Below are 22365 nucleotides of genomic sequence, written 5' to 3' on the forward strand. Positions count from 1 at the left end.
GCTTGCAACTCAGGTATGATTCCAAGTTGGTCATGGTGGATAAGCTTTTTGATGTGCTGCTGGATATGGTTTTCCAGTATTTTATTGAGGATTTTGCATTGATGTTCATCAGGGTTATTGGCTTGAAATTTCCTTTTTTGTTGTGTCTCTGCCAGGTTTTCATATTAGGGTGATGCTGGCCTCATAAAATGAGTTAGGGAGGATTCCTTCTTCTATTGTTTGGAATAGTTTCAGAAGGAATGGTATCAGCTCCTCTTTGTATTTTGGTAGAATCTGTGAATCCATCTGGTCCTGGCCTTTTTTGGTTTGTAGGCTATTAATTACTGCTGCAATTTGAGAACTTGTTATTGGTCTATTCAGGGATTTGACTTCTTCCTGGCTTAGAGCTGGGAGAGCATATGTTTCCAAGAATTTATCCATTTCTTCTAGATTTTCTAGTTTATTTGCATAGAGTTGTTTATAGTATTCGCTGATGGTAGTTTGTATATCTGTGGGATGGATGGTGATATCCCTTTATCATTGTTTTATTGTGTCTATTTGATTCTTCTCTCTTTTCTTCTTTATTTATCTGGCTTAGCAGTCTACCTATTTTATTGACCTTTTCAAAAAACCAGTACCTGGATTCATTGATTTTCTGAAGGGTTTTTCGTGTCCCTATCTCCTTCAGTTCTGCTCTGATCTTAGTTATTTCTTGTCTTCTGCTAGCTTTTGAATTTGCTTGCTGTTGCTTCTCTAGTTCTTTCAATTTTGATGTTAGGTTGTCAATTTTAGATCTTTCCTGCCTTTTCTTGTGGCCATTTAGTGATATAAATTTCCCGCTGCACACTGCTTTAAATGCGCCCCAGAGATTCTGGTATGTTGCGTCTTTATTCTCATGGGTTTCAAAGGACATCTTTATTTCTGCCTTCATTTCGTTATGTACCCAGTAGTCATTCAGGAGCAGGTTGTTCAGTTTCCATGTAGTTGAGCGGTTTTGAGTGAGGTTTCTTAATCCTGAGTTCGAATTTGTTTACACTGTGGTCTAAGAGACTGACTGTTATGATTTCCATTCTTTTGCATTTGCAGAGGAGTGTTTTACTTCCGGTTTTGTGGTCAATTTTAGACTAAGTGTGATGTAGTGCTGAGAAAGAATGTATATTCTGTTGATTTAGGGTGGAGAGTTCTGTAGATGCCTGTTATGTCTGGTTGGTCCAGAGCTGAGTTCAAGCCTTGAAAATCCTTGTTCATTTTCTGTCTTGTTGATCTGTCTAATACTGACAGTTGGGTGTTAAAGTCTCCAACTATAATTGTGAGGGAGTCTAAGTCTCTTTGTAGGTCTCTAAGTACTTGCTTTATGAATCTGGGTGCTCCTATTCAGGCTAATCATCCAACTGTGTTGGGTGCATATATATTTAGGATTGTTAGCTCTTCTTGTTTCATTAGTCCCTTTTCCATTATGTAATGCCGTTAATTTTCTCTTTAGATCTTTGTTGACTTAAAGTCTGTTTTATCAGAGATTAGGATTGAAACTCCTGCTTTTTGATTTGTTTGCTTTCCATTTCCTTGGTAAATATTTGTGCATTCCTTCATTTTGAACCTGTGTGTGTTTTGCATGTGAGATGGGTCTCCTGAATGCAGCACACCAATGGGTCTTGATTCTTTATCTAATTTGTCATCTGTGTCTTTTAATTGGGGCATTTAGCCTGTTGACATTTAAGGTTAATATTGTTATGTGTAAATTTGATCTTGTCATTCTGATGCTTGCTGGTTATTTTGCCCATTAGTTGATTCAGTTTCTTTATAGTGTAGATGGTCTTTACAATTTGGTAGGTTTTTGTAGTGGTTAGTACCAGTTGCTCCTTTCCATGTTTAGTGCTTCCTTCAGGAGCTCTTGTAAGGGAGATCTGATGGTGGCAAAATCTCGAAACATTTGCTTGTTTTTAAAGGATTTTATTTCTCTTTTGTTTATGAAGCTTAGTTTGGCTGGGTATGAAATTCAGAGCTGAAAATTATTTTGTTTAAGAATATTGGATATTGGCCCCCACTCTCCTCTGGCTTATAGGGTTTCTGCAGACAGATTGCTGTTAGCCTGATGGGCTTCCCTTTGTGGGTAAGCCAACCTTTCTCTCTGGCTGCCTTTAACATGTTTTCCTTCATTTCAACCTTGGTGAATCTGATGATTATGTGTCTTGGGGTTGCTCTTCTTGAGAAGTATTTTTGTGGTGTTCACTGTATATCCTGAATTTGAATGTTGGCCTGTCTTGCTAGGTTGGGGAAGTTCTCCTGGATAATATACTGAAGAGTGTTTTTCAACTTGATTCCATTCTCCTTGTCACTTTCAGGTACACCAATCAAATGTAGAGTTGGTCTTTTCACATGCTCTCGCATTTCTGGGAGGCTTTGTTTGTTTCTTCTTATTCTTTTTTTCTCTAACCTTGTCTTCTCACTTTATTTCATTAAGTTAACCTTCCATTTCTTTTATCGTTTCTTCTGCTTGATTGACTTGGCTGTTGATACTTGTATATGCTTCACGAAGTTCTCGTGCTGTGTTTTTCAGCTCCATCAGGTCATTTATGTTCTTCTCTAAACTGATTATTCTAGTTAGCAATTCGTCTAACCTTTTTCAAGGTTCTTAGCTTCCTTGCATTGGGTTAGAAAATGCCCCCTTTAGCTCACAGGAGTTTATTACCCACTTTCTGAAGCCTACTCCTGTCAGTTCATCAAACTTATTCTCTATCCAGTTTTGTTCTCTTGCTGATGAGGATTTGAGATCCTTTGTAAGAGAAGAGGTGTTCTGGTTTTTGGAATTTTCAGCATTTTAGGGCTAGTTTCTCCCACTCTTTGTGGATTTATTTACCTTTGGTCTTTGATGTTGGTGACCTTTGGATGGGGTCTTTGAGTGGACGTGTTATTCTTTAGTAAGTTTTCCTTCTAACATTCAGGCCCTTCTGCTGCAGGTCTGCTGGAGTTTGCTGGAGGTCTGCTCCACACCCTGTTTGCCAGGGAGTCACCTGCTGAAGCTGCAGAACAGCAAAGATTGCTGCCTGTTCTTTCCTCTGGAATTTTTGTCCCAGAGGGGCACCTGCCAGATTCCAGCCAGGGCTGACCTGTATGAGGTGTCTGTTGTCACCTACTGAGAGTTGTCTCCCAATCAGGATACACAGGGTCAGAGATCTGCCTGAGGAGGCAGTCTGAGCCTTAGCATAGTTAGACTGCTTTCCCAGGTAGTCTGCTGCTCTCTTCAGGGCCATGAGGCAGGGATATTTAGGTCTGCTGAAGCTGTGCCCACAGCCACCCCTTCCCCCAGGTGCTCTTTCCCAGGGAGATGGGGTTTTTATCTATATGTCCCTGACTGGGGCTGCTGCCTTTTTTTCAGAGATGCCCTGCTCAGAGAGGGGAAACCTGGAAGTCTGGCAATAGTGGCCGTGCTGAGCTGCAGTGGGCTCTGCCCAGTTAGCTGGTGGCTTTCTTTACACTGTGAGAATGAAACTGCCTACTCAAGCCTCAGCAATGGTGGACACCCCTGAATTTCTCCTATTTAAACCTTGCATTTTCTCCAACCTGTTATCACACAGGAATATACACATTGACACCAACTGAGCTATTGCTATTAATACAAAGAACACAGCATTGACAGAGTGACCCTTCCATTATCATTAAATAGGCCAGAAGCCATTCGTTGTACCTGTCTGTGCTTAAAATTTTCAGCTGGGGCTCCCATAATTTAAGGCAGAGAGAAAGTCTGTCATGGAAATCAACATAAACATTTACTGCCCAGAAGAATGGAGAAAAATTTGCTGTTTGTTAGAAAATTGAGCTCACTTCAAACTGTCTAACTAAATGATACTCATTTTAACTCACTGCAAATGACTAATTCTGCATCAAATTCCACATAAGGAGAACTGTTTGCAGGGAGAACTTGGAGAGCCTCAGGGGCCAGGACAAGCCCTGAATTGTGCAAGGAGAGATCATTTAAGAGTTCAGCTGTCCATTCAGAGATTCATCTTCTTCCTGGTTTAGTCTTGGAAGGGTGTATTTGTCAAGGAATTTATCCATTTCTTCTAGATTTTCTAGTTTATTTGCATAGAGCTGTTTATAGTATTCTCTGATGGTAGTTTATATTTCTGTGGGATCGGTGGTGATATCCCCTTTATCATTTTTTATTGTGTCTATTTGATTCTTCTGTCTTTTCTTCTTTATTAGTCTTGCTAGTGGTCTGTCAATTTTGTTGATCTTTTCAAAAAACCATCTCCTGGATTCATTGATTTTTTGAAGGGTTTTTTGTGTCTATATTTCCTTCAGTTCTGCTCTGATCTTAGTTATTTCTTGCCTACTGCTAGCTTTTGAATGTGTTTGCTCTTGCTTCTCTAGTTCTTTTAATTGTGATGTTAGGGTGTCGATTTTAGATCTTTCCTGCTTTCTCTTGTGGGCATTTAGTGCTATAAATTTCCCTCTACACACTGCTTTGAATATGTCCCAGAGAATTTGGTATGTTGTGTCATTGTTCTCATTGGTTTCAAAGGACATCTTTATTTCTGCCTTCATTTCATTATGTACCCAGTAGTCACTCAGGAGCAGGTTGTTCAGTTTCCATGTAGTTGAGCGGTTTTGAGTGAGTTTCTTAATCCTGAGTTCTAGTTTGATTGCACTGTGGTCTGAGAGACAGTTTGTTATAATTTGAGGGGGGAGAGATATCATTAGTAGATATACCTAATGTTAAATTGTTATATAAATAGTTAATGGGTGCAGCACACCAACATGGCACATGTATACATATATAACAAACCTGCACGTTGCGCACATGTACCCTAAAACTTAAAGTATAATTAAAATAAAAAAGAAAGAGTTCAGCTGCCTGCAGATGCACCCAGATTCAGCCTTCTGCAGACTTCTCTTATGGGGCTGGAATGGGTCCTTGTGGAGAGGAGAAGCGAATTCCGAGATCAGCTTGGGGACGCAGCTCCTTTGGCTTCCACTTGCTGAGGAAGGTGGGTCTTTTGATGGCTGCAAGTCTCCGAGTTCTCACAGCTGAATGGTTGAAGTTGGTCAGTCGAAGACTAATGAACAGCATTTCCCAAGAGAAACTTCATAATGGCTTTGGGACTATTAAGCTGTGAAGATTCATGCTTTCGTGTTTGGGAGTGTGTGTTTGGCAACTGTTCCTCGGGGGGGCTGTGGTGGGGGGCGCAGGCGTTCGAGGTTGGCTTTTACATCCAACTGTGTGCACATTTTCCCTTTTTGTATCAGGAAATAATGCCTGCCCTAAGGATAACTCTCTTCTCCTCCTAAATCCTTCCACAAAAAGTTACTTATTAAGGCCGGCATTCTGAAGAACCAAATGCTTCTTTAACTTTACTTTATCTGCTTCATTGAGCACAGTGTACCAACTCTGGGGAATTCACATTACGGCTGGCAAGCAGCCTTTTCTATTCTCTAGGGGCTCTTTGGGCACAGAAATAATGCCTTCCTAGAATCTTTTGAAAAAGCAACTGAACTATGCAGGCTAATCAACTGTAAATCTTAGCCGTCTTGGATGAAGTAGCACCGAAAAGTCCCCTGATGACCAGGAAGCCCTTTTGCAGAGGCCCTTCAAGGACAGCAGTTCCAAGACCCAAGTCAAATTTGCCTCAAGTGCAATTGTCTGCTGTGTTTTCACGTTTCTGAATGTTGCCCTATTCCCCACATGTGTCCTGTGGATCCTTTGTCTGTCTCCCTATTTTGTTTTGAGGCAGAAAGGCAATAACCTTCTTTAGAACTTTTGCTTTCTGGTTGGTAATGGCCATGTTATAAGCAGACATGAGCTCAGATAGAATATGTACATGGGGAGGATTTTCTATATTTCTTCTGAGTCATTTTCTGTGCACTCCTAGCATAGTATTTGTCAGGAAAAAGTAGCATAGATCAGAAGGTTGACATCTCCTAGCCTTTGTGTGCACCACGCTGAAACCTCCAGTGTTATAACATTAGCTGTCACTGTGCTGAGAGGTTACCTCCTGATCTGGACAAAGGCAAGACTAGTTTGCCAGCATTCTGCTTGAACTTGCAGGATAATGTCAGTCATGCATTCACAGCAGCAGCATAAATCAAGCCCTAACATGATTCAAAGAATAGAATTGAAGCCTCTCTTTCACAATCACCATAACCTAAAGGAAATAAGGGCAATGCCATTGCTCCCTGATACTTGGAAGGCAGAGCAATAATTCTATTTTTGGCCAAGGAAATACCTCTTCTTTACTTGCTTTGTTTCTGTAACACACGTAGACTGTTGCAGTATTCCTGTCCTGACTTCTAGATTCAACTTTTTACTGGCTATTTCTGTTTTAAGATCCTATCTAAATCCTTGACATTGATGTGTCCTGATTTAATCAGAAATCTTCTACCGTTTGAATGAGAAGCACAATAGAGTTTGGTCTTTGGGCACCAGTGTTGAAGACTGAAGGGATTCACTAGCTCTGTCTCCTTGGCCAAGTTACTTATTAGTGCTCCCCAAACCTGTATTTCTCTCTGGAATTATTAATATTAATTAAAAGATTAATATATCTCAAGCACCCAAGCTAAAAAACTCAAAATCCTCCTTCATTGCTCCTCGTCCTTTACCTATCTAGCTGTCTGCAAAGTCCTTCTGATAAATCTCTCAGATAGTTTTGCTAGCCCCTCTGATATCAATGAAGCATTTACTGTCCCTAAAATGTGGTAATCGCATAGCCCAGTTTTTCTTCCTGCTTTTGCTCTTCATAGCTCCCAAGGTCATAGAGGCTTTGCTTCTCGAACTTTAGCATACTCAAGAATCTCCTGGTGGGCTTGCTCACATGCAGATTCCCAGGCCATACCTCCATATATTCTGATGTGTTGTGTCTGGGCTGGGGCCTGAGAGACTGCATTTCTAAGAGGATACCAGTAGATACTGGTCCATGGTAGCCCTAAACTACAGGATCACATGTAATTTTCCAGCATCCTTCATATTGAGTCTCCATCTAACTTTCCAGATGACTCTGCTGTTTTCTTTCGGTATATTTTCTCAGGGTTCATTTTTTCATTCTCATTAGACAATTTTCCCAGACTCCTCAGCATGCCATATTCTTCCGTACCTCTTTGCGTTTGCTTTTAGTAATTTGGAGAGGTAATATAGCATGGGAATGAAGAGCAAGTGGCAAGCCTGTGACTACTAAAGTAGTTCAGAAAATAATCAACACATTGTGGCCTCTCTCCTTAGGGGCTGTGTGATCTTGGCCAAGTGATTTTGCTTTGTATGCCTCAATTTTTATATCTGAAGAAAAATGGGGCAGATTATAATAGGGGCTACCATGTAGATTCTTGTGATGATTAGACGGCTTAGGGCATCCTCCAGGTCTTGAATAGCCATACAGCATGTGTTAACTCTCTTTGTTGTCTTCTTTACACTTATTGCTTTATGTGTTACTCTAGACCTATGTATATATATATTTTTAACTTTCATTTATTTATTTATTTTTTGCTGTGAAATTCTCCTTCTCCGACAAAGGCTAGATTTCTTTTTTTCTCTGCAGATCTCTCTGACATTTACCATTCTTTAGTCTCAGGACCAATTGATGAATCCCTCCTGCCTGTTTGCAAGATGCCATGTTGATGCTTGCATTCATTGTCTTGTAGTTTTTGGCTTACGTATTTTTTGCAGGTAGAGCCTGAAATTCTTGAGTCTTGGAAACTCATTACCCTGATTCCTCTTTCTTAGCTCACTTTTCATTTGTTAGGTTTTTAAATAGATGTCATCCACATGCCTGACCCTGTGCTTGAGAAGAGTTCATTTGGGTGATGGAGTGTTGTGTGGGTAGTGGATTGGATATAAATTCAGTCATCTAAATCAGAAATCTTAAGTTCTATGCTCTCAGAAGTATACCTCTTGATCAATGTGATTCTGTCACTTCCTTATGTTACATTAGAAGTAATTTGACATTTTTATTACTTCTGGATTACTTTCCAAGTACACTGATAGTAACTGGCTTGATCTTAGGTCATTATCTTAATATCTTACATTTGGTTAGGATTTATAGTTTGCAAAGTATTGTCACATAAATGAATACCTTTTGCTTTTAAAGCATCTTTCTGAGATGGGAATGGAAAGTATTCACTTTCCTTGATTATTATGCAAAATGCTAGATAGAGTGACCCTCTCAAAGTACTACAGCTGATAAGATGTGGGGACCGTAGAATGGGCCTTGATGTCCTTGGAGACTTTGAAAGAAGAGTCTTAGGAAAGCCTGGAAGACAGGGGGCAGACTGCATATTACTTGAGGAAAGTGTGGAAAGGGAGAAATTTTATTCCAGGTATGGTTCTCCTTTCTTTTGGTAGTGTGGCCATGAAGAAGAGAAAAAAGAGGGAAATCAGGTTTTGAGAGGTTGGGCAATCTCTCAAACAATAGATGTAGCTGTATTCTCTTGAAAGCACATAAATATTCATCTTCACATTTTACTCATTTGTATTGATACTAATTTTCTTTGTCCTATATAAAATTGCTAGGTAATATACACTATATTATTATTAATATTAATATACACTATACACTAGTATAGTGATGGAAAAACTTTCCCTTTACCCTCATAGGGTTCTGTTATTAAGGCCTATAAATTTAATGCACAAAAGACATATTAACAGGAAAACAAGGCAAACAAAGCTTATTTGATGATAATATTTTCACATGCACAGGGATTTCACAGAAAAGAAATAAAAACTCAAAGAAGTGGTTAGACCTAGAAGTTTATATACCATTTTACTGAAGGGCAATACATTGTGGAGAACAGAATAGAAAAAGAAAAGGAGGTTTGGGGCTCCAGGCAGTAAACTGTGGGAAAGTGACCTAGAAATGTATGGTAGATAAGGCTTATTTACTAAGGCTTGTTATGCAGATAAGAGTTATTTTTCTCCTCCTGGTATGGGAGAAGGGAATCTTTTTACAAATGGAAACTTATATTATATTTACAAAGAGAAATTTATGCCTGCTTCTAGGCAGAAATGCAGAAGGCAGAGAGTTCTTCCTGCATCTACTCTTTCTCAGTTGCCCTCAGCTCAAAATAATCCTTATGCCAAAGTAGCATACTTTGGGTTGGCATATTCTGATACTCTTCACTAGGGAATCTGGACCATATATAACCTGATCACATATTATGAGAGTTGATTAGTGCTCAGTGCTAGAGTGAAAGAATGACGGGAAGGAGATTACTGGACATGAGCTGAGGGCAATGTTCTCAGTGTGGAAGGTGAAATGAGCAGGTGCCTCCATGTCACTTAAGTTGTATAAAATAGGAGAAATAAGCACAGTTCATTAGATTGCCTTATGTCTTCCTGGGATATCATCTAACTGACAACTCTAAGACTTTTCCTCACCAACAAAAACACCCTGGTTCAAAATTTTTATTATAGTTATCTATTTGGAAATTTAATTTAAAGAAATATCGTTGAAGTATGTTGAAGAAAATTAGTGTTTTATGACTACAACTTTCTAATAAACAGCTTTTCTTTTCTTATAAAAGTAACATTTTTATTTTTTATTGTAGTAAAAAAAACCACACACACACACAACATAAAGAGCTATAATCACATGATTGTACACCATCCTGGGTGAGAGTGAGTCCCTGTCTCTAAAAATAATTAAATAAATAATTTAAAAATTAAAAATTTACTATGAGAGCCAGTTTTGAGTGTACAGTTAAGTAGCACTACATATATTCCAATTGTTGTGGAACAGATCTCCAGAACTTTTTCATCTTACCAAACTAAAGCACTATCCTCATGAAATAACAACTTCTCATTTCCCTCTCTCAGCCTCTGGCAACCACCAGTCGGCTTTCTTCTTTTATGAATTTGACTATAGAAATAACCTTTTTGAAGTATAAGATTTTTTTTTTGCAAAAATACCTGAAGATGGATATTATAAGCATAAATAATTTATAAGTTTGAGGCCAGCACTTGGGAGGCCGACGTAGGTGGGTCACCTGAGGTCAGGAGTTCAAGACCAGCCTCACCAACACAGTGAAACCCCATCTCTACTAAAATTACAAAAATTAGCTGGGTATGGTGGCAGGTGCCTGTAATCTGAGCTACTCGAGAGGCTGAGGCAGGAGAATTGCTTGAACCCAGGAAGCAGAGGTTACAGTGAGCCAATATTGTGCCATTGTACTTCAGCCTGGTGGCAGAGCAAGACTCCACCTCAAAAAAAAAGAAAAAAAAGTGTGAAACATTTGACTGTATGTTTCCAGAGGCCTAAGGATCTCAATATGCCTACTTATAGGGACTCTTGTAAAGAAAGTCAATATAATTTTTCTTACCTTTACCTTTGTAGTATATGCTAATATTATTTTGTTTCTTAAAGTAGCAATTTAGAAACCAAATAAATGTCTGTAACTGTTTACTTTGTTTACTATTATTATGCATATCAGTAAGCCTTTGCTAAGTAATGCTATGGTAATAAACAGTCCCCAAACTTCACTTTATTTTACTTTTTCTCATGTGCATATCAGGTCTAATTTATGCTAATTTTTATGGTGAGGGAAGAAAAATGGCAGAACTTTGGGAAACCTCTTAAAAATTCTGCTGAAATGTGGCACTTGCCGCTTCTCACATTCCATCAGTCAAGCAAGTCACAGAGCCAAGAGTGACATCAGTGAGACAAAGAAGTATATGTAGTAAAGGTCATAGATATAGCCTCTTCCAAGTAAGGCAGAAAATATTTGGGATTCACACATGCAATTTACCTTACTAGGCAGATCACTTGTAATGGTGAAATACTAATTTTAATCATGAGCATTTTCATAGGTCTGCAAATAATGGCAGCAATAGGAAATGCTTCAATTCATTTATGTACTGAGAATCTAAAATGAAAATCAACACACAGGAAGAATGATTTTTGCATCCTATCTAAGCCATCACTTTTTTAAGATTTTTAAAACAATAATTTTTTGCACTAATGTGAGCATAGTACTCCCTAATTTAGAACTGGTAAGTGCAACCTAACTGGATAAAATGGTGTCCATTCATTGTGTGAAAATTCACATAGTGTTTATTTGCATATATTATGTGCATCACAATCTGCTGTAAATTTTTTTCTGTACTTAAACTTTTGAATTACTTTAATATTACTCTGCTTAATGTCTTGGCTTTATTGATTGCTTCAGCCAATCAACTCTATGACTTTATCTATATCTCCTCCCTTATTTTCCACTTGTTTTCTCAGTCAGGGAATTTTATAGAGGTTTATATGTGTGAGATTCATGCTTTAGATGAGTAATTTAAAATCTGCCCCAAAATATTTGCCATTTTTAACTGTTTTTGCTATTATAGACCACAAATTAATGGTGCCAGGCCACACAACATGATATGATGCACCTGTGTGCTGAGACCTGCATTTGATGGGTCACTAACCTGGACCAAATTTCTTCGAACCTTAAAGTGCATCACCTAGAGATCTTGTTCAAATGAGGATTCTAATTCAGCCATCTGTGTGAGTCTGAAGGCATTGAATTCCCAACAAAGTCCCAGGTAATCTGAGGCTGCAGGGTCCATGAACCACACTTTGAGTAGCAAGAGTCTAACCAACGAAATTGTGAATACTGAAGCTCATGGGTGTGGCACCTTATCTACAACTACGTTACTAATTAGTGGTGAAGGTCCTCCTGACACATGGCTGAGTGAAGGTTCCATCCTACTGTGTGTAACCACTGTTGTTTATTTAGTTTTGTTCCTAATGGAAATTATTCTGTGCCTCAAGCCAGGAGTTTATTTGATTTCACCACAAGCTAAAGTTCCTTCAGATAAGCTGGGTTCCAGGATCTTAAAATTAAAGGAGAAAACATGTCCAGCACAGGAAGTTATTTATGTTGCGGGGGATAAGTCTCTGGATTGGTAGCAGTCTGTTCATCTATCAGAAAAGTCCCTTGGATGTGGCGATAAGAGAAATAGAATGTTTTACACTATAGCAGGTGGGCACAGGAGCAGGGAGGGAATGTCTGCTCTCAAAATCCTGACCTCAGGTGATCCACCTGCCTCAGCATCCCAAAGAGCTGGGATTACAAATGTGAGCCACTGCACTTGGATGTATTCTCAGCTTCTATGAGATCAACTATTTTAGATTCCACTTATGAGGAAGATAATGAGTTTTTCTTTTTCTTTTTTTTTCTGTGCTTGGCTTATCTTACTGTTAAGGTCTTCCAGGTTCAAATTCATTGGATGTGCATAAGCATACCACATTTTCTTTAACCATTTACCCACTGATGGACACTTAGGATGATTCCATATCTTGGCCATTGTGAATAATATGGCAATGAGCATAAAAGTACAGATATCTCTGCAAATACTGATTTTACTTCCTTTGAATATGCACTTAGTAGTGGGTTTACAGAAGTCATATGACAGTTTTCATTATTAGCTCGAAAAATTTTAGTTATGGAAAATAGTAGCGAGTTTTTTTGCTACTATTTTCTATAATAAATATGTTGGGTTTCTAAAAACTAGGTAATTGAGTCTCTGTACTAATCCATTTAGGGATTGGGGAGTTTCATATTTTTCTTTGAGCTTTACAAAATTAATTCAAAAGGCAGAGAGTATGAAAAGAAGATTGCAATTGCAACCGACTCTTACCCCAGCATAGTTCAGTTAAGTTTATTAGGATCATATAGTCACACAGCCTAAGAAAAATGTCATTAAAGAAAAGAGGACCAGAATACATAGTGATGCTGATAGAAAAGCAATGCTGTAAATTTCACCATGATGACTGAATACAATGGAACAGCAAAATAATCCCAGAAACAAATAAATATTAAATTGTAAGACTATAATTGCCAGCAATTGCAGGACCTCTTTTAACATGATATTGACAAAAGGAGGTCTAATGTCCATATGGCAAAACTCTAACAAAGTAACCCAAGAATCCAGTCCAGTTGCCTTTTGTTTTGTAGTTCAGGTGTCAGCATTTTCTTTTCTTTTTTTTTAATTAATTTTTATTCCAATAGTTTTTGGGGTACAAATGGTTTTTGGTTGCATGGATGAATTATATAGTAGTGAAGTCTGAGATTTTAGTGCCCCTGTCACCAGAGCAGTACACTGTGCCCACTGTGTAGTCTTTTATTCCTAACTCCCTGCCAACCTCTTTGCTGAGTCCCCAAAGTCCATCACATTCCTCTGTATGTTTTCAGATCCTCAAAGCTTAGCTCCCATCTATAAGAGAGAACATAGGTATTTGGCCTTCCATTCCTGAATTACTTCACTTATAATAGTGGCCTCCACCTCCATCCCAATTGCTGCAAAAGACATCATTTCATTTCTCTTTATGACTGAATAGTATTTCCGAGTGCATATACACATTTTATTTAACCTCTCATTGGTCAATGGGTGCTTAGGATGCTTCCATATATTTAAAGTTGCAAATTGTGCTGCAATAAATATGTACCTACATGTGCCTTTTTCATATAATGATGTTTTTCTTTGAGGAGATGCTCAGTAGTGGGATTGCTAAATCAAATGACAGATCTACTTTTAGTTCTTTAAGGAATCGCCATACTATTTTCCATAGTGGTTGCAGTAGTTTGCTAATTTAGATTCCCACCAGCAGTATAAAAGTGTGTGTGCCCTTTTTCACTATATCCATACCAACATCTATTTTTTTAAAAAAAAATTTTAACTATGGCCATTATTGTAGGAGTACAGTGGTATCTCACTGTGGTTTGGATTTGCATTTCCCTGATAACTAGTGATACTGAGCATTTTTCATATGTTTATAGTTCTTTTGTGTATCTTCTTTTGAGTAATGTTTATGTATGTCCTTTGCCCACTTTATTATGGGATTGTTTTCTTATTACTGATTTGTTTGAGTTCCTTTTAGATTCTAGATATTAGTCCTTTGTCAGATGTATAGTTTGTGAAAATTTTCTCCTATTCTGTAGGTTCTCTATTTATTTTCTTGATTATTTCTTTTTCTCTGCAGAAGATTTTTAGTTTAATTAGGTCCCATGTATTTATTTTTGTATTTCTTGCCTTTGCTTTGGGGGTCTTGGTCATGAATTCTTTGCCTAAGCCAATGTCCAGGAGAGATTTTTCAGTTTTATATTATACAATTCTCATGGCTTCAGGCCAAAGTTTAAGTTTTTGGTTCATCTTGACTTAGTTTTTGTATAAGGTGAGAGATGGAGAAACAGTTTCATTGTTTCAACATGTGGCTTCCCATTTTCCCAGCACTATTTATTGAATGGGGTGTTCTGTTCCCAATTTATATATTTTTGTATGTTCAGTCAAAGATCAGTTGGCTGTAAGTATCTGGCTTTATTCTCTTTGAAGCAATTGTGAATGGGAGTTCACTCATGATTTGGCTCACTGAAACAATCTGTGATTGGTGTACAAGAATGCTTGTGATTTTTGTACATTGACTTTGTATCCTGAGACTTTGCTGAAGTTGCAAATCAGCTTAAGGAGATTTGGGGCTGAGACAATGGGGTTTTCTAGATATACAATCAGGTCATCTGCAAACAGGGACAATTTGACTTCCTCTTTTCATAATTCAATACCCTTTGTTTCATTCTCCTGCCTGATTGCCCTGGACAGAACTTCCAGCATTACGTTGAATAGGAGTAGTGAGAGAGGGCATCCCTGTCTTGTGTCAGTTTTCAAAGGGAATGCTTCCAGTTTTTGCCCATTCAGTATGATATTGGCTGTGGGTTTGTCATAGATAGCTCTTATTATTTTGAGATACGTGCCATCAATACCTAATTTATTGAGAGTTTTTAGCATGAAGGTTGTTGAATTTTGTCAAAGGCCTTTTCTGCATCTATTGAGATAATCATGTGGTTTTTGTCTTTGGTTCTGTTTATATGCTGGATTACATTTATTGATTTGTGTATGTTGAACGAGCCATCCATCCCCGGGATGAAGCCCACTTGATCATGGTGTATAAGCTTTTTGATGTCCTGCTGGATTCGGTTTGCCAGTTTTTATTGAGGATTTTTGGATCAATGTTCATCAAGAATATTGGTCTGAAATTCTCTTCTTTGGTTCTGTCTCTGCCAGGCTTTGGTATCAGGACGATGTTGGCTTCATAAAATGTGTTAGGGAGGATTCCCTCTTCTTCTATCAATTGGAATAATTTCAGAAGGAATGGTACCAGTTCCTCCTTGTACCTCTGTTAGAATTCGGCTGTGAATCCATCAGGTCCTGGACTCTTTTTGGTTGGTAAGTTATTGATTATTGCCACAATTTCAGAGCCTGTTATTGGTCTGTTCAGAGATTCAACTTCTTCCTGGTTTAGTCTTGGGAGGGTGTATTTGTCGAGGAATTTATCCATTACTTCTAGATTTTCTAGTTTATTTGCGTAGAGGTGTTTGTAGTATTCTCTGATGCTAGATTTTATTTCTGTGGGATTGGTGGTGATATCCCCTTTTTCATTTTTTATTGCATCTATTTGATTCTTCTTTCTTTTCTTCTTTATTAGTCTTGCTAGCAGTCTATCAATTTTGTTGATCTTTTCTAAAAACCAGCTCCTGGATTCATTAATTTTTTGAAGGGCTTTTTTGTGTCTCTATTTCCTTCAGTTCTGCTCTGATTTTAGTTATTTCTTGCCTTCTGCTAGCTTTTGAATGTGTTTGCTCTTGCTTTTCTAGTTCTTTTAATTGTGATATTAGGGTGTCAATTGTGAATCTTTCCTGCTTTCTCTTGTGGGCATTTAGTGCTATAAATTTCCCTCTACACACTGCTTCGAATGTGTCCCAGAGATTCTGGTATGTTGTGTCTTTGTTCTCCTTGGTTTCAAAGAACACCTTTATTTCTGCCTTCATTTCATTATCTACCCAGTAGTCATTCAGGAGCAGGTTGTTCAGTTTCCATGTAGTTGAGTGGTTTTGAGTGAGTTTCTTAATCCTGAGTTCTAGTTTGATTGCACTGTTGTCTGGGAGACAGTTTGTTATAATTTCTGTTCTTTTACATTTGCTGAGGAGAGCTTTACTTCCAACTATGTGGTCAATTTTGGAATAGGTGTGGTATGGTGCTGAAAAAAATGTATATTCTGTTGATTTGGGGTGGAGAGTTCTGTAGATGTCTATTAGGTCCACTTTGTGCAGAGCTGAGTTCAATTCCTGGATATCCTTATTAACTTTCTGTCTCATTGATCTGTCTAATGTTGACAGTGGGGTGTTAAAATCTCCCATTATTACTGTGTAGGAGTTGAAGTCCCTTTGTAGGTCACTCAGGACTTGCTTTATGAATCTGGGTGCTCCTGTGTTGGGTGCATATATGTTTAAGACAGTTAGCTCTTCTTGTTGAATTGATCCCTTTACCATTATGTAATGGTCTTGGAATCCAACTTACAATGGATGTGAAGGAACTCTTCAAGGAGATCTACAAACCACTGCTAAAGGAAATAAAAGAGGATACAAACAAATGGAAGAACATTCCATGCTCATGGGTTGGAAGAATCAATATTGTGAAAATGGTGACACTGCCCAAGGTAATTTATAGATTCAATGCCATCACCATCAAGCTACCAGTGACTTTCTTCACAGAATTGGATAAAACTACTTTAAAGTTCATATGGAACCAAAAAAGAGCCTGCATCACCAAATAAATCCTAAGCCAAAAGAACAAAGCTGGAGGCATCACGCTACCTGACTTCAAACTATACAACAAGGCTACAGTAACCAAAACAGCATGGTACTGGTACCACAGCAGAGACATAGATCAATGGAACAGAACAGAGCCCTCAGAAATAATGCCGCATATCTACAACTATCTGATCTTTGACAAACCTGATAAGAACAAGAAATGGGGAAAGGATTCCCTATTTAATAAATGGTGCTGAGAAAACTGGCTATTCGTATGTAGAAAGCTGAAACTGGATCCCTTCCTTACATCTTATACATAAATTAATTCAAGATGGATTAAAGACTTACATGTTAGACCTAAAACCATAAAAACCCTAGAAGAAAACCTAGGCAATACCATTCAGGACATAGGCGTGGGCAAGGACTTCATGTCGAAAACACCAAAAGCAATGGCAACAAAAGCCAAAATTGACAAATGGGATTTAATTAAACTAAAGAGCTTCTGCACAGCAAAAGAAACTACCATCAGAGTGAACAGGCAACCTACAAATTGGGAGAAAATTTTCACAAACTGCTCATCTGACAAAGGGCTAATATTGAGAATCTACAATGAACTCAAACAAATTTACAAGAAAAAAACAAACAACCACATCAAAAAGTGGGCAAAGGACATGAACAGACACTTCTCAAAAGAAGGCATTTATGCAGCCAGAAAACACATGCAAAAATGCTGATCATCACTGGCCATCAGAGAAATGCAAATCAAAACCGCAATGAGATACCATCTCACACCACTTAGAAAGGCCATCATTAAAAAGTCAGGAAACAACAGGTGCTGGAGAGGATGTGGAGAAATAGGAACACTTTTACACTGTTGGTGGGACTGTAAACTAGTTCAACCATTGTGGAAGTCAGTGTGGCGATTCCTCAGGGATCTAGAACTAGAAATACCATTTGACCCAGCCATCCCATTACTGGGTATATACCCAAAGGACGATAAATCATGCTGCTATAAAGACACATTCACAGGTATGTTTATTGTGGCACTATTCACAATAGCAAAGACTTGGAACCAACCCAAATGTCCAACAATGTTAGAATGGATTAAGAAAATGTGGCACATATACACCATGGAATACTATGCAGCCATAAAAAATGATGAGTTCATGTCCTTTGTAGGGACATGGATGAAACTGGAAACCATCATTCTCAGTAAACTGTCGCAAGGACAAAAAACCAAACACCTCATGTTGTCACTCATAGGTGGGAACTGAACAATGAGAACTCATGGACACAGGAAGGGGAACATCACACTCCGGGGACTGTTGTGGGGTGGGGGGAGGGGGGAGGGACAGCATTAGGAGATATACCTAATGCTAAATGATGAGTTAATGGGTGCAGCAAACCAAGATGGCACATGGATACATATGTAACAAAGCTGCACATTGTGCACATGTACCCTGAAACCTAAAATATAATAATAATAATAACAATAAAAAGTATCTGGCTTTTTTTCTGGGCTCTCCAGTCTGTTCAATTAATCAAAGTGCATAGTTTTATACCAGTATCTTGCTGTTTTCGCTACCAGAACCTTGTAATATAATTTGAAGTCTGGTAATGTGATGCCTCCAGATCTACTCTTTTTGCTTAGTATTGTTTTGCCTATACAGGCTCTTTTATGAATCCATATGAATTTTATGATTTTTTTCCAGTTCTGTGAAAAATGGTAATGGCATTTTGATGGAAATTAAATAGAATGTATGGACTGCTTTAGGCACTATGTTCATGTTTACAAATTGATTCTTCCCATCCACAAGCATGGGATGTGTTTCCCTGTGTTTGTGTCATCTGCGATTTCTTTTAGCAGTGTTTTGTACTTTTCCTTGTAGAAATCTTTCACCTCTTTGATTAGTAAATTCCTAGGTTTTTTTTTTTTCTGCAGTTGTTGTAAAGGGGACTGAGTTCTTAATTTGATTCTCAACTTGGTCATTGTTGGTGTATAGGAGTGCTACTAATTTGTATACATTGATTTTGTATCCTGACACTTTACCAAATTAGTTTATCAGATCTATGAGCTTTCTGGATGTGTCCTTAGGGTTTTCTATGTATACAATTATATTATTGGTGAACAGCAAGTCTTAGGTCCTCTTTACCGATTGGGATGTCCTCTATTTCTTTCTGTTGCCTGATTATTCTGGCTAGAACTTCCAGTAATATGTTGAATAGAAGTGATGAAAGTAGGCATCCTTGTCTTGCTATAGTTCTCAGGGGGGGATTCTTTCAACTTTTGTCTATTCAGTATAATGCTGTCTGTGGGCTTGTCACATATGGCTTTTATTACTTTGATGCAAGTCCCATCTATGCCTATTATGTTGACAGTTTTTTTTTTTTTTTTTTTTTTTTTTGAGACAGAGTCTCGCTCTGTCACCCAGGCTGGAGTGCAGTGGTGCAATCTCCCCTCACTGCAAGCTCTGCCTCCCAGGTTCACATCATTCACCTGCCTCAGCCTCCCGAGTAGTTGGGACTACAGGGGCCCGCAACCACGCCCCGTTAATTATTTGTATTTTTTAGTAGAGACGGGGTTTCACCACGTTAGCCAGGATGGCCTCGATCTCCTGACCTTGTGATCCGCCTGCCTCGGCCTCCCGAAGTGCTGGGATTACAAGTGTGAGCCACCGCGCCCAACAGTTTTAAATCATGAAAGGAGGCTGGATTTTATAAAATAATTTTTTGCCTCTATTTAGATGATCATGTAGTTTTTGTTTTTAATTCTGTTTGTGTGATGTATCAGCTTTATTTACTTGCATATGTTAAACCATCCCTGCATCCCTGGATGAAACCCAGTTGATCATGGTGTATTGTCTTTTCAATGTTCTGTTGCATTTGCTATTATCGTTTAATGTTCTGTTGTATGTTATATTATCCTTTTGATATTCTATTGCATTAGTATTTTATTGAAGATTTTTTCAACTTTGTTCATCCAGGATATTGGTCTGTAGTGGCTTCTAAATTTTATCTTATTTGTTGCTGTTTTGTCCTTTCATGATGTTGGTATTAGGATGACACTTTTTTTTTTAATAGTTTATGGAGGATTCCTTCTTTATCTATCTTTTGGAATAATTTTAGTAGGACCGGTGTGAATTCTTCTTGGAGTGTGTCTAATAGAATTAATCTGTGAATCCAAGTGACCCTGGACTTTTTTGTTGGCAATTTTAAAAATTACATTAAAAATGTCACTGCTTGTTACTAGTCTATTCAAGGTTTCTATTTCTTCCTGATTTAATCCAGGAGGGTTGTATGTTTCCAGGAATTCATACATCTCCTCTAGGTTTTCTAGTTTGTGTAAGTGAAGGTGTTCATAGCATTGAATGTTCTTTTTTACTTCTGTGGTGTTCATTGTACTAGCTCTCATTTCATTTCTAATTAAACTATTTGAATTCTCTCTCTTCTTGGTTAATCTCACTAATGGTCTATCGATTTTATTTATATTTTCAAAGAAGCAGCATTTTGTCTCATTTATATTTTGTATTTTTTCTTGCAATTTCATTTAGTTTTCTTCTAATCTTTGTTATTTATTTCAATCTGCTGACGTAGGTTTGATTTTTTCTTGTTTATCTAGTTCCTTGAGACTGTCACTTTGTCCTCTTTAAGACCTCCTGATGTCATCATTTAACACTCTGAACTTTTCTGTTGTCATTACTTTTACTCTGTCCCGGAGGTTTCAATAAATTTAGTCAATATTATCATTCATTTCAAAAAATTCTCTAAATTTTCATCTTGGTTTTATTGTTAACCCCAAAATTAGTCAGAAGCAGGTTATTTAATTTCCATGTATTTCTGTAGTTTTTAGGGTTCCCTTTGAAGTTGTTTCAGTTTTATCCCACTACAGTCTGAGAAAATACTTAATATATATTTTGATTTTCTTAAATTTATAGAGACTTGTTTTGTGGCCCATTGTATCACCTATCTTGGAGAATGTTCCATGTGCTGATGAGAAGAATATATATTTTGCAGTTGTTGTGAAGAATGTTCTGTAAATATCTGCTAAGTCAATTTCTTCTAGGATATAATTTAATTCTATTTTTTCTAGATTGATTTCCTATCTTAATGACCTGTGTAGTGGTGACCGTGGAGGATGAAATCCCCCACTATTATTGTGTTGGTATCTTATTTCTTAGGTCTAGTAGAAATTATTTTATGAATCTCAGAACTCCAGTGTTAGGATTATAATATCTTCTTGTTACACCGATTCTTTTACCATTACTAATGTCGTTCTTTGTCCTTTTTAACTGTTATTACTTTACAGTGTGGTTTGTTTGATGTAAGAATAAATACCGTGGTCACTTTTGTTTTCCATTTGTATGGAATGCTAGTTTCCACTCCCTTATTTGGAGTTTACATAAATTATTATTAGTTATGTGAGCTTGCTGAAAACAACAGGTATATGGTTGATGGTTTAATCCATTCTGCCATTCTGTATCTTTTAAACATAGCATTTAAGCCATTTACATTCAACATTAATGCTGAGATGTGAGGTACTGTTTTACGCATCAGTTTAGTCATTAATTATTATGTAGAACCTTTGTTTTCTTCACTGTTATTTTTATAGGGCTTGTGAGTTTTATGCTTTCAGGGGTTATATTTTGGTGCATATCAAGCTTTTGTTTCAACATTTAGAACTTTTTTTTGTTGTTTTTGTTTGTTTTTGCATTTCTTGTAGTCCTGGCTTGGTAATGGCAAATTTCCTCAGCATTTGTCTGAAAAAGAGTGTATTTCTACTTCATTTATGAAACTTGGTTTTGCTGGACATAAAATTCTTGGTTGATGATTACTCCGGTTAAAAAGGTTAAAAATAGAGGCTGGGTGTGGTGGCTTATGCCTGTAATCCCAGCACTCTGGGAGGCTGAGACAGGCGGATCACGAGGTCAGGAAATCGACACCAACCTGGCTAACACAGTGAAACCCCGTCTCCAGTAAAAATACAAAAAAATTAGCCAGGCGTGGTGGCAGGTGTCTGTACTCCCAGCTACTCGAGAGCTGAGGCAGGAACCCGGTAGGCTAGGCTTGCAGTGCTCCGAGATTGCACCACTGCACTCCAGCCTGGGCAACTGAGTGAGACTATGTCTCAAAAAAGAAAAAGAGAGGTTAAAAATAGAACCCCAATGCTTTCTAACTTGTATTTCTGCTCTGAAGTCTGCTGTTAGTCTGACAGCTTTTTATTTATAGGTTACTTGATGCTTTTGTTTCACAGCACTTAGAATTCCTTCCTTCATGTTGACTTTATATAGCCTGATGACTACATGTCTTGATAATGATATTTTTGCAATGGATCTCCCAGCAGTTTTTTTGGGCTTCTTATATTTGAATATCTAAATCTCTAGCAAAGCCATGTAATAATTAGTTCCTCAAATAAGTTTTCCAAACTTTTGCCCTTCTCTTCTCCCCCAGGAACACCAATTATTCTCAGGTTTGCCCACTTTATATTAACCATATTTGTTGAAATCTTTGTTCACTTCTTTTGATTCTTTTTCCTTTATTTTTTGTCTGATTAGTTTAATTTGGAAGCCTTGTCTTTGAGCTCTGAAATTCTTTCTTCTATGGGTTGCAGTCTATTCCTGAAACTTTCCACTGCATTTTTGTTTCCCTAAGGGCCTTTTATTTCCAGAAATTTTGATCGGTTTTAATGGTAACTATCTCTGGAAAAACTTTTTTCACATCCTGACTTCATTTTAAATTTTCTTTAAGTTTGTTTTTACCTGCCTCTGATGTCTTCTTGAGTAGCTAAAGAATCAACTCTTTGAATTCTTTATCTGACATTTCAAAGATGTCTTC

General features: G+C 37.7%; 1 protein-coding gene across 6 annotated transcripts in view; it reads left to right on the forward strand.

Moving 5' to 3' along the window:
- LOC129476699 (thymosin beta-4-like) overlaps nucleotides 1-22365 on the forward strand; it is a 271345-nt gene that overhangs the window by 120536 nt on the left and 128444 nt on the right. The window lies entirely within an intron of this gene.

The sequence above is a fragment of the Symphalangus syndactylus genome, chromosome Y (genome assembly GCF_028878055.3).
Source record: "Symphalangus syndactylus isolate Jambi chromosome Y, NHGRI_mSymSyn1-v2.1_pri, whole genome shotgun sequence".
Taxonomy (NCBI): domain Eukaryota; kingdom Metazoa; phylum Chordata; class Mammalia; order Primates; family Hylobatidae; genus Symphalangus; species Symphalangus syndactylus.